The 17,100-nt window shown below is 42.8% G+C and overlaps 1 protein-coding gene across 2 annotated transcripts in view; it reads right to left on the reverse strand.

Moving 5' to 3' along the window:
• rerea (arginine-glutamic acid dipeptide (RE) repeats a) overlaps positions 1–16,105 on the reverse strand; it is a 130,529-nt gene extending 114,424 nt beyond the window's left edge. The window contains exons 1-2 of one of the 2 annotated variants that reach the window (XM_080295448.1): positions 15,777–15,913; positions 7,923–7,968 (exon numbers count right to left, since the gene is read on the reverse strand). The gene's annotated coding sequence lies outside the window, so the exon portion shown is untranslated. Of the gene's footprint in view, positions 1–7,922; positions 7,969–15,776 lie in introns of both variants that reach the window. The other variant, XM_026153750.2, reaches the window with a different exon arrangement.
• Positions 16,106–17,100: the final 995 nt, after the last annotated feature.

Here is a 17,100-nt window from a genome sequence, read left to right on the forward strand (position 1 = left end):
GACTGACTGCCTGGCTGGATGGCTGCCTGGTTCGCTCCGACTCTGCCCAGGCTGCTTCTGCCACTGCTGCCCAAGATTAAAAAGGCCTGCCTTCCATGAAAAGCGGCTCAGTGAAAACAGAGAGCGGGGATATGCACGTACACACATAAAAGGCTTGATTCAATATCGTCTGACAAAGTATCTGAGGGGGAGTGAAGGAGGGGAGACAAGCGAAATACCAAACTCCTTCTAGGGAGAAAGCATTAGCTGCAGAGATAGTGAGGATACTTGTGACATCTAATGGGAATATGCCAGCGTTTCTTAAAGGATGGGATTTTTCAAGACTCTGTGACTTAAAATAAAACTGATGTACCCACGTGTATGTGAGAAGCTGTGACTCTCTCCGCTGCTCTCCATCTGGGCACCAAAGGTTTTTCCCCAGAACACAACAACGCTCTAAGAAATAGGTGACAGAATGCACTGCCAAGTTTGTCCGAGGTAAAATGCCAATATTTCAGAAACACAGCCTATTTAGCAAAAACTCCCCTCTATTTCTTCCTTGCCAAGCTTGGAGGATGGACACCTTAAAGTAGCCACGTGTAGGTTTTGTTGGCCGACTTATCACTCATGTTACAAAGAGAACTGATGTCAAGTGCGGATTTGGAATTTAAGAAGAGATTTATACAAAAATAGATCAAGATCACAACCTCTCGATTACCATATCAATACATGCTCTTGGGAGATACACTCACTGACACTGTAGATGCGATTCTATATAGGTGAGGCAAATAATGTAACAAATGAGCTGCTAACTGGAAAGTAATCTCTGCGGCCTTTTTAGCAACATCTCGCCCTTACTTCTCCATATTACGCTGGCTGACTGATAATTACCAACACATCTAGTTTTTTGGGGGTTTTTTGCACTTAACACTCTCTTCTTTGTTGGTAGGTCAGCTTATGATGACATAGCTGTGCTTTTCAGCCTTCTTCTCATAGCACCTCTCCTGCTGTGGCAATCCTTCTCCAAGCTCAGCTCAGCTGTGCCAGCAGTGTATTTATGTCAGTTTTCTCCAACAGTAGCAACACGGTCCGCTCTTGAGTAGGGCTGCCACAAACGATTATTTTGATAGTCGACTAGTCACCGATTATTTTTGCGATTAGTCGACTAATCAGATCATCATCCATTGGACGTACAGCGTACAGCTTATTGCACCAGCAGCATCTGCTCTTATAGAACTATCATTAGCTTGCAGCTTTAAGTGTTTGTGCTAACTAAAAATAAAGACAAGATGGTAGTTTATTAATTTTTAATGAAATTTGCAGATTGTTTCGGTGAAGTTTAATAAACTCCTTGCTTTCTAAAATATAACAGGACACCGGAGTATATTCTCCAGCGTAGGGTTGCCAACTCCCTGAAAAATAAATAAGGGACACCTCGTGGCCAGGGCCGGGCGACCCAGTTGTCTTCACCCTTCCCAGTGTGGTGAATTTTCTAGCTCTTTTTTTGTGTGTGAAATTATTTTTTTAACCCTTTGACTTGAATTTGATTTAAGTAGATGTGTATTCTTTGTGATATGAACACATGTGAAACAAATGATCATTTAGCCATTTATTTTTAGCTCAAAATGACAACATTAACACAATAAAACAGGTCTCCTTCTTAAACAGAAGCCTGTCATGCTTAACTTTTGAGAATATAAGTAAATCTTTCTTTAAAAGAACTCTGTCCTGCTTAACTTAAAATAATAGAAAACAATAGAAAGAAAAACATTCTTGTAACAGTGCACATTTAGTGCATTTAGTACAATCGGCTTCAGTTGAAATATTATTTCAGCTTTTCTAATGCTAATCAGCTGCTCCTGTTTGTAAACCCGCTTGTTCCCATGATTACGCATCTTAACTCATCATCATTATTCATCTATGTATTACTTTTATGTATTAGTCATCTATTTGTTGTAATCATCTATCCTTGCAGTTGTTTATTACACAAAATAAATTATATTATCACACTTCTGGCCACATAGCGCTGATATTCATTGCACATGCCCATATTAACTTTTTCCAGCCAGGTGTTTTCCTTTTCCCATTCTTCCCTTTCTCTGAGGGGAACAAACATTGCTGCTCTAATGCTGGGCTCACACTGTGCGATTTTAGGCCCATTTTGAGCCGATTTTTGACCGATTTTGGCCTTCATCGTGCATCGTGTAGTATACGTGGGGTAACGAGAAGTGATTAACACCTCACGACCAGCTCCCGATCATCAATCGCTCGTGAGGGTCTCATCACAGCCGCTCACACTGCTCGCGCGCAAACACGTAAACGTTGGTGTAAAAGATGGAGCAGCACGGCTGTGCAGCGTGTGATCTGGACACAAGCGATGGAGGCACAACTTGTAGAACTTTGGAAAGCTCATCCGAGCCTTTTCGATGTGGCATCACAAAATTATCACGACCACAACAACCGTGAAAACAGTTGGATTTACACTGCTGCTCAATCACAGCTGCCTGATCATGTTTTTCATTAGCAATTTAGCAAAGTTGATGGTGGTGGTGTGTGTGTCTGTGTGAGTGTAAGATGGAGAGAGAGAGAGCGCGACAGATTTTCTGTTATAACCTTCGTGTTATGGAGGCACAGTGTGAGCACTCAGGTCGCATCAGAGCATCGGGCGGTATAGTGTGAGACCCTGCATCGTGACCTACCAACTTCTAACCCCTGCGAGTCAATCGTGCAGTTTGAGCAGGAGCTGAATAACGTGACTGAAAAAAATCGCACAGTGTTTGCCCAGCTTTAGGTGTACTGTCGTCCGAGACTTGCACCGCCGTGTCGGCGTTTGTTTCCCTGTTGGCCATGCTTCTTGTTGTGGTCATCTGTTGTCTTCCGGTATTTTCTCCGTAAGCGACCTTTCCTCGACCAATGAGATGAGCGGTAATCTGAATTGTCATACTCGAATTGTCATAAGTGTGCTGTCAGCTCATTGGTCACAAAGCAGGAGAGGGGCTGGGAATTATGTTTTCAAACAAAGCGTTAATTCCATTAACATTTATAGACTACTTTTGATTCTCACTGTATTACGGGACAAAGTGCGTCCCTTATTAGCTCAATACGGGACGTGTACTTTTGTTTCGAAATACGGGACGATTCCGTATTTTAAGGGACGGTTGGCAACCCTACTCCAGCGTCTCACGCTTCTGATAATCAGCTGTCTGCTTGACAGTTTTAGCTGTGCAAAAACTATAACTTTAATCTCAGCCAAACCGATTTACTCAGGAACAAATAAAATACTAAAGAAAGCCAAACAATAACATTTTTAAGTTATCTAAGTGACTTATATATATGTTTAACCTGACTAGCGAAAGACGGCGGTGGGTTTGAAAACGATTTGCCGGGAGTCCGGTGTTCTCACGGCTCTAGTTAGCCTTGCCCCCGCCTAGCTAACGAGCTAGTGGGTAACAGACGTCTCCGAAAACGTCGGAGCGCTTTTGAAAATATGTGGTGTCTTGATAAACTGAGCAGATATTTGAGGTTTACACAGCTACATTCTCGCCTGAAAATATGTTAAACGTTTTTTTTGTGACCCAGAAAGAATAATAAGAGTAAAGTTAAAACTAACTAGCTGCCGCCATTGTTGACAACTGCGCTGGGCTGCGCTATGAATTCTGGGACACAGCTGCTTCTTCTTCTTCTTCGGGGTTTAACGGCAGCTGGCATCCTTGTACATGCAGTGCTGCCATCTTCTGTTTCAGTCCGTTATTACACTCTTAAATCCTACTACTCATTCCTGCGTCCTTTGTGATCTTACAAAGCTTCAAACGATGCTTCGACTATTAAATTAGTCGTCGACGATTTTAATAGTCGACATAATCGTGACTAGTCGACTAATCGTGGCAGCCCTACTCTTGATCTCTCTAAGGAACGTCTTACGAGATCGCCTTTTACTTTCACAACACCTCAGATAAAAGCACAAAAAAAATAAAAGCTACTTTTGGCTGCTCCCTTATTCAAAGCAGGGTCACTACAGCAGGGCTTGTGTCTCCTTCGAGGATCAAACCAGCTACCGTCTGCTTATTACCACTACACTATAGAGCCCCTATAAAAGCACATAAAAATACTACGTCATAAAAGAAGAAATTAAGGCAAACAAATGGAAAGGTCTTAAAGCGCCAGTACACCCACCGTATTAGCCGCGTAACGGGCAGCTAGTAATGTCGTCACACAGCCATACTCCAAACACAATTAGACACATTATTACTTAATTGTTTCTGTCCCAAACTACAAATATGGAAAAAACTACTCATGCTATCACATCTGCTGGATACATTGACTTCCAAGTTAGTGATGAGAACAGAACTACTTTAAAGTGTCCTCCCACAGGAGCTCCACAGGGAGCCAACTTAAGAAACAAAAATGGAGGAAATTTGTGCTAAATAGATATTAACTCTAAAAAGATACCAGCTAGATTTAGCATAGCGGGACTGTTGAGGCTTATTATGTGCCACAGAGGAATTTAATGTGCACTGAAAGAGGGCTATGCAATTTACCCCCAATTTCTTACAGTGTAACTGCATTACAGGGAAAAGCATAAGGTCCAAAGTGGAGAGCGGGAATTGTTACCGAGATCAACACCTACACTCATGAGAATACAGGCAAATCAGCATTGCTTTAAGACAGACTTGAAAAATCATAAACTTATCCCTAATAAGCCACCACCTCACATATCCCCCAATGTATCTCCTCTTCACCCGCAGAAAGAGGGGGGGGGATGAAGAGATTAAAGTTGTAACGTGTTGGGCTAATCATAACATAGACAGTTTAGTGCCATCTCGCATAATTAAATGCTTTGCACTAACCACCTAATGCATACTAATTTGGAACAATCCACTCCTAGAGCTGGCAGACCATGAAGCTCCCTGCAAAGGAGGTGCTTGTCTCACTCTCCCTCTGCGTGTGTGTGTGTGTGTGTGTGTGTGTGTGTGTGTGTGTGTGTGTGTGTGTGTGTGTGTGTGTGTGTGTGTGTGATTTGCAGAGGAGTAAGGTGCTAAAGGTCAGCCTGCGGACTTGAAAGAAAAGGTCAAGCATTATTACAACATGACTAAATAAACAGGCTGTGCACAGCCCCCAGCCCAGCCGCTGTGAACACTCGAAGCCTCTACCTACAAGCCGTACTACCTGCCTGTTTGGCTGGTTGGGATTCAGCTTCATCTCTTGTCTTTATCCACATATCCCTCCAGCTCTACGACAGCTGACATGAGGACTGTCATATCCTGCCTAGATTCTTATCCCATGCTGGCTTTATTGCTCTTTTCCTCCTGAGTAACAAACACACATGCGCACACACACAGACACAGAGCAAACGAGAGAGGAGCGAGGGAAGCGGGGCTGCTGGAGCGTGCTTTAAAGCACATTAATATTAATTGCAGCACTAGCTGGAGTGATAACATAGACAAGATGCCCCTGCGAGGGAGCTGGGCGCAGTCAGTCCCTGCTTTTTGTTAGCAGCACTACTCATCTGTTGGCCGTGGTGAGACGGCAGGATGACGAGCATTTCGTCTTTGAATTGCTTGTTTTATATTAGAAGGGGTCTACCCTCAGCAGAGAGGGGAATTTGTGTTTGAGAGCGGTTACTGTGTGTGGGCACGTGTGCGTGTATGTGTGTGTGTGTGCACAAGGCTAGCCGTGATTTAAAAAAAAAAAAGACTAGGGAAGATGAATTATTAGACTAGTGGCTACATCAACAGCAATAGAAATGTGCTTTAGAGGTAACAGAGAGTGCTTAAGCGATCTTGCTTTTATCTCCTGTGCTCTGCCTGGCTTGGCTGCATTTTATGTCCTCCACACACAACTCAGTATTCTGTGAGAAATGAGCTCTGCTAAAGGATGTAAATAATCTGCTGTTCTGCTTAGAAAACCTGCTTTTTCAGGACAGTGGAGGCAAAAAAAACAAAACAACAACAGCAGAAACAAAAAAACAAATCGAGTTGAAGCCTGGGTGTTGAAGCTCATCTCCACCTCTTGGCTTTTTTCTCCCCCTGTAGCAATAGCAGGCAGCTGCAGGCATCAACAGATGACAGCTATATCTCTATAGTCCTCCATTTTTACCTCACCCTCTCTTTTTTCCATTTCTGTCAATTGCTATTGAGAAACTGACGCCGTGTTTGGTGCCGCCTCACTGTAGTGGGTTTGGGGCTGTACGATTTTGTGCCTTTTTTTTTTCCCTTCTTCTTTCTCCCCCCCGATTTCCCCCCAGACTCATCAATGCCCCATTACCAAGTCAAATCAGGTGGTGCTGCAGATATTTGCCGAGTACCAAGGCTGCAAGCAGAGACACACAGACACACAGAGGATTCATTTAGGAAGCCTGGGAGGTTTTCTAACGGTATGCTCTCCACAGGATCACAAAACAGGGTGAGGAGGTGAGCGGAGGAGAAATCACTGCTGGCTAAATGCTTGTGAGTGGTTTATGGCTCAGAGGGCAGAAAGGGAAACAGAGATGTGGTAATGCATCTCTCTGACACTCCTTTAAGCAGCCGACCAGACTGTAATCTCATGGGCCCTGTAGTAGTCGCACGTTATTGTTTCTCATTTCACATGTCACAAACAATTAAAACGCGCCTGTCGATTCCCGTGCCCCATGAGCTCCATTTACCCATGAAACAAAAAAAAGAAAAAACGAAAATACACATTTGAAAAAAGGAGAAAAAAACCAGCCAGTATGATCTCTTTTCTTACATGTATCCACATTCCTAAGCTAAATTCCCAAAGATTGCCACGTATATTTCTCACTTTCATCGTCTTTATCTCCCTGCGACAGCAAATATAAAGTGAACGAGCCCCGTGTAATGTAAGCAGCTGCATTAGCGAGGCAGAGTGATAAAGTGAAAAGCAAAAAAAGGGGGGGAGGTAAAGACAATTCGTCCTTTTAGTTTCCTCTGCCTGTTGTCATCCTCTTTATAGCAGCAGCTACACAGGCAAGACAAAAAAAGAACTCTGGGGAAGAATCAGGCAGAAGAAAAGAGAGAAAGGGAAAAAAAGTAGCACTGTGTGTTTTATGTAGAGATTTTCACAAGCCTGTTGTTGATTAGAGGAAAAGGCTGAGTGCTAAATACAGAGGGAAACAGGGAGAAGAAAGGGAGGACTGCTGGTTCTCCAGGAAAGGGTCTCTGAGGGCTGTCAGAGGTGCCGGTGAATCTCTTCCCTGTGAGCAAGCCGCTGCACTTAGGAGAGAAATTTAAACTCCTACTGTTATGAGAATTTTTGGCTTTCATTACACCAAGGGCGCATGTCGATGCTCTCGTGGATGCATCAGAGTGCACACGCACGATGTGAAGCCAGATGCCAGCTTTCTCTACCGGAGTTTTTGCTGGCTTTGTGCCGAGCAGATCGTTTGCTTTGTGCCAAGAATAAAAAGGCAGAGACTGAAACTCTTTGACGGCGCTCTCCCCGTGCTCAATCGCAATCATGAAACATGTGCACGGGAAACAAAACCGTCCACCACTTTGACTAGGGATCCGTGCGACGGCGTGCGACCATCTCGCCCGTCAGTCGCGCTGTTTAAAATTAACCGGAGCAAATCGAGATGGAGCGCAGCTGACTGGACCCATCCAGTTGGAATTATTTGAGATGTGACAAGCACTTAATCAAGCTGTCATCTGCAGCGCCACACTAATGCATAAACGAAGAAACAAAGCAGGATTGCGAGGAGCTGGAATCGAGCTCGGCTATGCAAAGAACCACGCCAAATATCGTTTTCCTCATTTGAGGAAGTGGCGAAATGGAGAAAGGAAGAGAAACCGGCCTCCCAGTGAGCTGCTGTGCCCCAGCTCGACTAAGTGACAGTGAATCCTACAGTGAGTCGATTTGCTGCTTTTGAGTGCCTGAAAACTTGTCTGGCAGAGTGCTCACAGGGGAGAAAGACAGATGGGGAGAATGTAGGGACGGAGCCTCACCTGTAGCTGTCTTCTATTTGTCTGTTCATCCCTGGAGGCTTTTGGGCTGCTTTGGTACAACAAGGGAGGGTGGGGGTAGGGGGTAGGGACAAAGAAAGAGCTCTGAGGCCATCAACAGACAAAGCAAGAGACAAAAGGACAAGTTTACAGGTAAATAGTGAAGAGTAGCTGGCAGGAGGGCTGAGGAAAGCTCGGGTTTCAGACAATCGATGATCACTCACTCTTCCACAAAAACAAAGATGTTAATAACATGACATTCACCTCGAGGAGCATGTCTTGCTGCTGCTTTATACCAGAGTTACAGAGCAAAAAAAACCAAATTTTAAAAAAAAAAACTACAAAAAAAACAACATTACTGAATACAGTAAATCACATGTGCAAAGCAAGCTTTGACCTGACTTTCAGCTCCCCAAAGCTGACACGACGCCGTTTGAGCATGTGCGGCTGATGACAGGAGTCATTTGCTACATCGCTGATTTGAAAAACAGGAGCACTTGAAGATGACACAGAAAGACAACTGTATTGTCATCTTAAAGAGGATCTATGAAATCAGTGGGACGAGATCAATGCCGCCTCTCCCTCGCTCTCACGGCACTTTACATAAGCAGCAATAACCATCACAGAGGCCGTCATCTAGCTCACCGATTTCCTGTGCAGGACTTCCAGAAACCTCCAGGCTACAAAAAGCGCCTCTCACTCCGAGCAATGGTCACATCCACAACTTCACAGACAAGGCAGGGAGGAGGAGGTAGAGAAGGAAAGGAGCTGAGGAGAGGGAAAAATACCACAGGCAAGATAGAGAGAGCTGGAAGGCAGGGAGAGAGTGAGGGGAAAAAAAGAAGAGAGGTTGGGGGAAACTAGCAGTGCATCTTCATTACAGTATAGCACAGAGCTCTGGCATCGACTAGCCAAGCAGTGTAGTAAGAGCTCCTCATCCTCTCAGTTAATTAGGATTTCTGCTGCTTCATTTTGGGGCGAGGGACAGGATGTTGGAGGCTTGATTACCTTTTATTTCCCAGCCTAACGGCTCGGCTGCCTCTGCCGCTTTATTAACAGGAGATCTTGCAGATTTACAGCTCCACAGCAAACATCAATTTCAATAATTACAAGAAAACTGTTAGAGGGGACACAATGAAACGAGAGTGTGGTTTTTTTCCCCCCTCCCTCCTCCCCACCTTCACCGCTCCAAAGCTCCTCCCCTCTTTCACGGGATCTAATTTCCATAGATGTGCCCTTTTCATGATTGCATGCCACAGACACGTTAAAACACACACAGATTTGCCTCAGTCACACTTGGCACTCTAAACGCTTTATAACCACTCCCTGGCCTGAAGGGCAAAGGAAATACTTCAACCTAAGCATTTGTGTAGCCATAAAACAAAAATGAGTGAAAGATGATCTGTTAGTGCTCAGCACAACCCCCGACCCCCCACCCCTGTGCAAAAAAACAAACAAATCTATCACATCACTGGATAAAACATATTTATGGTGTAAACTGGATAATACAAGGGATTACAAGTCTCCTTTTTAAAGCTATATCTTTACACACTGGCAACATGCCTAGATATTAGATTTCACCTTCTGACAAGGTGCAAGTGTGAGACTAAACTGAATGCCTCTCTCAAACAAAAGCTCCATCTAGGGAAAGCTATAATAGAAATCATTATTAAAAAGACATCGGATTCTGAACAGAAAAGCACAGATTCCATTTGAATAAAATCAATAATTGTGTACACTTGCAGTGCATTGCCTTCCTGTCTTCTCATCTTGCTTGCTAATGTTTCTTTCATGAGCCAGCCCACTGCTGGTGACATTATAGCTACAGCACTTCCACAAGTCCCCGATGGATCGGTGAAAATGGTTGGCGTAAAACACAATTAGTACGGTCCATATGGCTGCTAGTGGAGGAGGAGCCGGAGAGGTCCCATGTGGTTTTTATAGAGGCCTGCTCTTTTGTTACCCTAAAGATCAAACTGTTGTCATAATAATGGGGTCGTTTTAATTCTGTCGCTTGGTTTTTGTAAATCGGCACTTCGTCGACACATCCTTGCCCCGACTCAATGACTTTTGGCAAATAAATTGACCAACCTTGGCTCATAGCCTAATCGATAGCTCCTTCATCATGATTAATGGTTCATATTGGATAATGGGGGGAAATTTAATGTGAGGGGAGCGTTACTTCCTGATTTCAGCGCTCAGCCCTATTGATTGGTCATAACCCTCCTTTTTTGGCCAATGGAATGCGCTGATAAGAGCCGTGTGTTCGACCTATGTAAACTGAGCACAGAGAAAATGATTTACTGTGCTTTAGGCGCGTCTTATTCACTGATAGCTCTGTATGCCCAGCCTGACAAGCATTTTCTTGCCTGAGAAACGCAGACACCTTTTACTGAGTTGAAGCGAACAACAACAGCTTGAGGCAACAGATTTATTACAAATTGATCTATTAGATAGCACTGCTGTGCTTCGCTGTTTTCTCTCTCCCTCTCGCTCCCGCTCTCTCTGACAACCTTCCCCTGATGGTAGCTAGAGTGTATCAGAGTGGAAGTGCTACAGTGGCAAATCTAAACCCAATCCTCAGAACTCATTTTCTCTGTGCCGGCTGCTGGAACTGGGGTACAGAGACAAGATGTCCATCTTTAAACCCAGTCGATCCAGCTCAAAGTCCCAGTGTCTAAACTGAAGGCTCGGCAGGCTCAATAGGTGTTCCTAACCTGCAAGGGCAAGCAAGGACACAGTTTACCCGAGGCATCTTGTGTACAGGAGAGCGGAGAGCCACAATGTCACCCGGGTCGTTTCCTTATGGCAGTGTGAACCCTGAGATCACCGCTGACTTGCGTGACCGTCTCCATTAAAACATCACTCACAGGCTTTCCAGCCCTGCAAACTGTGCCTCGTGTGCAGCCGTAGCCGCAACATCAGTGCGATATCTGTGTTAGTCACAGAGGCAGAGCGGCACAGCCAGCACATTATAAAAAGATCTATGTGCAATTTGTCTCATCCACACTGTTGAAAATCAATGTCCTGCATACCCAGTGTTGTGCAGAAAAACACAGCATAACGAGCCATTACGGCCACTTTTAATTAATGACAAAAGCATGTTTGTCTGGACAGCAGACAGCTGTTATTGACACATCTCTCTATAAAACAATCAATTAAACCAACTGCATCACTTAGACTAGCTAATCAAAGTGGCTCCCTGATAAGTATCACGTAGTGGCCATTTACCATAATCAGTTTTTTGTCTGGTTTTATTTTTTTGCTTTATGCTTTCATAACATTTTATCAAAAGATACATCATGCTGAATCTAAGCCTGAAGCAGATTTATTAATAACCAAGCTAATGAATCAAAACCCTGTACACACTTGTGTATATAATAATAGGTCCAACACATCTACAGAAACCTTAACCGTCACAAGCAGGAGGAAATTATGACATGCTCCGTTTTGCTTTAGGTTTAAACTGATAGAAACAGATAAAACTGGCGGGTTATGTAGGCCTAAATAAATGCTGTCAATACTAACAGCATATACTGATCGAGAAACCGCACAGGCTCCATTGTGCCCCCTTTGCTTTAATCACCCCCATCTTTCATCTGTGCTACAAAAGAAAAGAGGGCTATCGGCTCCCGGATGCAATAAATGTGCGTGTCGCTGGAAAGGGAGCGGGGAGTGGGGGGGGGGGGGGGTTCTGTCTAAGATGTTGAAATATTCTGGTTAGAGTGTATATGTCTATATAAACATCTTCAGGCAGGCGGCTGCAGGGGGTGTGCGCAGTAAAAAACACTGGTATGCATTGTTTGTGTTTCTGCACCACTAGCGCCATGCCGTGTCATTACATGAGGCAATCTCTTACCTAATCAGCACTGACACACACAGCAGCAAAGTACTCCTCCTCCTCCTCATCATCATCACCCCCCCCCCCTCTCCTTCTCCTCAGGGGCCAGCCAGCTGATCCTACACCATTTCATTTTCCTCCTTTACTGTGATGGCAAATGGCTGACTATTATTTTTTTTAACTTTCCTTTTTAATTCACACTTCTTTTTTTTGCATGAAGTGCTATTAATAGGTCCTGCCAATAAAGTGACAAACTAGGCCTGTCCCTACATGTTGCGTTTTAAATGGTAATTAGTAAGGCGCGCGCACAGGAAACCAGCAAATGCGTAAAACTCCCATATACTACTAAAGCCTCCTTTTCCAGTCGATTTCTACAAATTCCACTGTCCAACCACTTGTGCACATTAAGCACAAAGTGCACTGACAGTTGCTCGATGAAATATGTAGAAAAGTTTCTTTCATATCTTGAGATGCTTAGCAATAACACCAGACAAAATATATCTGATTAATTAAGATGTGAGTCAACGCAAACCCAGCCCAATAAGAAACACACAGCGTTTGTAAAGATGAAGTGAGACCAACTTCGCCACGGCTGAGCTTGTGCAGAAAGCAGATTTGATCACATCAAATACCACCAGCAGTATGTAGCAAGACAGCTCACGATTGTTAACACGAGCAGCGCTTGCTGATACCATCTCCTTGGCACAATTGTGGAGCTGCAGAGGCCTGAATCAAACAAAGATGAGATATGATGCGGCGTGCTTGGATCTCCTCTTATGAGAGGTGAAGGGAAGCTGTCAGGGAACACAAAACAACATCCTGCATCTTGCCTCCTCTGACTTGCTGGCAGAAGCCAGGAGGAGGAAGAAGAACAAGAGGAGGAGGAGGAAAGGGGAGTGTGCTTGCCTCATTTCTGCCAGTGTGCCCTGTGCGTGTCAGTCCAATATCTTAAAACAACACATGCAAGGCTTTGCTACAGCCAATTACCCAGCTCTTGGCACGGGAACTGAAAAACATCTTCGGAGAACAATAAAGAGAGCTTGGCTTGTTGCGCGTGCTGTCAGTAAGTGCTGACAGATTGTTATTTTTAATGAATATACAGCACTTGAATGGCCCATCAAGCGGTCTTTGAGCGAACATTGCTCCTTTGTTCAGAGCATTAATTTTCTATGTAACAACCAGATATCTTGCAAAGAAACTGATATCAAGCACTGTAAAAGTAAAAAGCTAAATCAGTTTATCCACTTGCCTTCTTTGTCCACTGCATCCTCTTAATGCTGCTTCAAGTGTGCACAGTCATTAGAATATAAATACAAGGCAATGCACTTGCTTGATTACAAATGTCATGTAGATGCTTGATTACACATCATTTCCTGTGCCGGCTCTTTAAAAGAAGACATTTCGCTGCTTACCAACCTCTCTCGCCAGCATAATCAAATACTGTATATGAAACCCTTGAGCAGAACGGCCTCGAACAAAACAATAAATCAGCCTAATCACCCCTCTTTGAAACACAACCCCAACCTTTCTGAATGTGAAATACACGATAGCCACATATGGACAGCTTCAAATGGCGTCAAGCACGGCAGAAACAAACCTCCAGCACTGACAATAAAGTGGCTGTGAGACAAGACTTGGAGAATCCTTCTTTATTGGGATTCACGAAGATACGACAAAGTAGAGGACAACAGCGAGATGCCGTTTGAGCACGGCATGTAAACACTGAATTGCAGCGCATGTGTATTGAAAGATCATCCAACAAAAGAGGCGTCAGAGCACAGTGAAACGGGCTTTTCCTCAGCATTGCCTGGCCTTTGCCACACATTATTTGCAGGAAGCTGCCATTACTCAAACGCGTATTAGTCATTAAAGGAAAATAGCAGGGTTATTACACTTCTCTTATCATTACTCTGCTGGCACTGCTGCTGCTGCTACTACAGCCACACAGCTAGATTAACATTCGATGGACGGGGTGTGTCATTGGATAGGTGACTCCAAGTAATTTTACCCACTGCTGCTCCTGAGATCCCACTCAAATTGAAACACTATAAAACACCCTGACCACTTAGCAGCTCTGCGAGTAACATGACAGAAAGAATCAAAAAAGGAACAGCACAAATCTTCTGCCTTCTGCTACTCTGAATTGTTCTCTTGGCCGGACCTAAAACATACTGTTTTAGAAAAACCATAAACCAAACATTAAGGTGCTTTTCAGCCAAAGCGGCGCTGAAGTAGTAATCAACATATAGCCTCTAATGGCAGACCTCTGTACCCTAGCCTAGCAAGTTTACAGGCTAAGTGGTAGTTAAAGAAAATCACAAACCACTAAGCTACTGGCAGCAGGAAAAGCCAACAAAACATCAGATGGGAATATGCAAGATGTAAGGATTAGCAAAATCCCAGTTTTTTCCCCCTTTTTCCTAAAGACATGACCAACAATAATCTTCAGTCTTTAAGTAATGCTCTATAGACACAAATCATTTCTGGCAACATAGCTGTATCTGAGATTGCTTTATTGCTAAATTCTCTGTTTATAACAAACACACAAAGTTTGTCTGACCTCTATGTTCAGTGTCACGTCACTATCAGGAGACTTGAACAAGCTGCAATGACTGGATAGATGTGGTGGCAGCAAAGTAACAAAACCTATCCAGACCAAGCTTTGTAAAACCATTAAACTTAACGTGGTGCTGGGTGTGTTTTACAGTGCATTGCTATCAGGATATCAGATCATTTATTGATGATTTCCCTATGCCCAGCCTAACACTGTGCCACTCTGACAAGTGAGGAAACGTAGGTTTTGTCCTTAAATTCATTTAGACTCTTTCAGTGGACTGAAAATAGCGTAGCATTTACAGAGCAAACGAAATTTTCACACTCCTTTGATCATTTACTATAGTGCGCTCTCTTCGTGCATTGTGAAGCCCTCAATTGTTCAGGGCTGTGTAGTCAGTGAGGTAAAAGAGTCAAGTATGAGTCACAAGCACTCAATAAAAATAAAAACACACTTTCCTGCTGGTTCTTCTCTTTTAAAGTTAGAGGTAGTAAAATGTGCATGGACTGCATAATATTTGGAAACTCTTGCCTTTCAAGGAGGAATTGTGCAACATATTTGTGGCCAAACACTACTCGTTTGTTTACTATTTTCAAACTTGCAATTGCAAACTTTGGCTTAACGCTGCAAAAAACAAAATGCCCCCTGATAAAAAACAAAAAGTATGACCTCTCCAAACACCAAGAAACCTTCACCTGATGTAGTCTCTTAAATGCTTTCAAGTTTCTCAGGAGAAAGTGAAGTCTTAAACCCACTTCTGGCTGTTGTATTTGTTGACAAATATCTTCAGTGTAGATTACATCTTTCATTTTCTCACAGCAGCACGAATGTGCTCTCATCCGGTGTTTAAAACCAGGCCAGACCACACTCCTAAATAACCACGAACTGCGATCTAGATAACAACAATTGAGCACAAGTCAAAACACACAAAAGACAGCTAGTTAGCTTCGCTGGCTAACGTTTCCAAGGGCTAGTGACAATAGCTGAATGGCTAAGACTATTCCCTGGAAAAGACATAGCACACTGGGTATTTCAAAACAGGGAAAAGCAAGCTATGGGGTACTGCGATGTTATCTGTGCTGTCATACCACAAAGTGTTTAATAAATTAAAGTCGTGTTGTGTGTACTGGACGGGCTCTGTAATAACCGGTGCCAACGAGCTGTTTGTATCCAGACATTACTCTGCTCCTAGCTGGCATTCCCAATCAGTGCTAGTCACTGGCGCTAGCCGCTAATGTTAGTTCATAGTAACCAGCAACACCAACAGCAAGGGGCAACCAAGTCTATCAGCTAACTAGCTAGCTAATGCTAATAAGCAAATTAGCCAAATAGCTACCAAGCGATGATGTACGTTAACAGTCCAACGTTTACATACTCTTCCGTTAATTTGTGTCATTTCTCCCTCGTTTGCTGATGAACATCAAATGCAAAAAGACTGCTGATTGCAGCTCACAGCACTTACCTTAAAGAGCTTGATCTACAACATCTGTGATTTGTTTGATGAGAGACTGCAACAACAAACAATAGCAGCAGCAGCAGCAACAGCAGCAGGGGCAATTAGCCAACGTTAGTTAGCTAAGTGTCGCCACTACAGAGAGTAGTACAACAGCTGCAGTGCCACCTGTATATCGTTTGTTATATAGCTATAACCGAGAGAACCACGTTTGGTATAACGCTGTCATAAATGATGGACTTCAGAATAAAGAGAGTAATCGTTGCCGGGATGCTCAGACTAGTGTATGTGAGAGGCACTCAGCATGACAGCATCCTTCTTCATCTTGGGGTGAGAACAGTTGGGGGGTTCTCAAAGTTCAACCGGTAAAATATCGTCACCCACTGGCCAAAACTGGAAACATCCAGCGACACTGGGAGTCCTCTGGATGTCTATTCTGTAGCAACACTTGGTCCATCTTCATCCTTTAGCTCAGAAAATTAGGATAGAATTCAAATGGGGACAAATTAATTTACGGTTAAATAATTTAAGTGTTACATTATAAAGCATATTGTAAATAAAGACAGAAATGGAAGACTACAATTTGGCAGTTACTATATCAGTACAAAATGCTGACAGACCATTTATTTGCACATACTTTTTGCTTGAACTGATAAACAGCTTGATACTATGCTGCATAAGAATAAAATATAATATATATAATAATGACTTTTTTGTGTATTGTATAGATATAAACCTAGTGTAAATACACAAAATAAAATAGAATAGAATAGAAAATAGAATACAATGTTTGTCTGTCACTGTTATAGTGTTTTTAAACATCTCACTTAAGCAACAATAGTAAGGTTTCGCAATAGAATAGAATAGTACAGAATGGTCTGGATACTGGAAAATACTCTACTTTTATGTTTCGTTATTGCCAGTGAAATTGTGAAACAATAAGAAAGTATACAAAGTAGCTATATACTTTTATAGAATGGTTACATTAGATTCTGTTTTTATTCATGAAGGAAAAATGTAGAATAATAACAAAATTCAATAGCAGCAATATGGAAAAAACTATAAAACTGCTTAAGAATAGAATAGAATAGAATAAAAAGATTACTATTTTGTTGTTACAAAGGAAATTGTGAAAGAAATAAAAAAGTAACTGGAGATATTCATAGAATAGCATCAGTAGAAGACGTTCTTATTACAATTATAGAATAGAATAGAATAGCTCTTTAGACACTTTAATCATAACAGAGTAACTATATACATTTATAGAATAGGAGAAATTTTTACTAGAATTGTTTTATTATTATTAGAGTAGAGTACAGTAGAATATTAACAG

The sequence above is a fragment of the Astatotilapia calliptera genome, chromosome 20 (genome assembly GCF_964374335.1).
Source record: "Astatotilapia calliptera chromosome 20, fAstCal68.1, whole genome shotgun sequence".
Taxonomy (NCBI): domain Eukaryota; kingdom Metazoa; phylum Chordata; class Actinopteri; order Cichliformes; family Cichlidae; genus Astatotilapia; species Astatotilapia calliptera.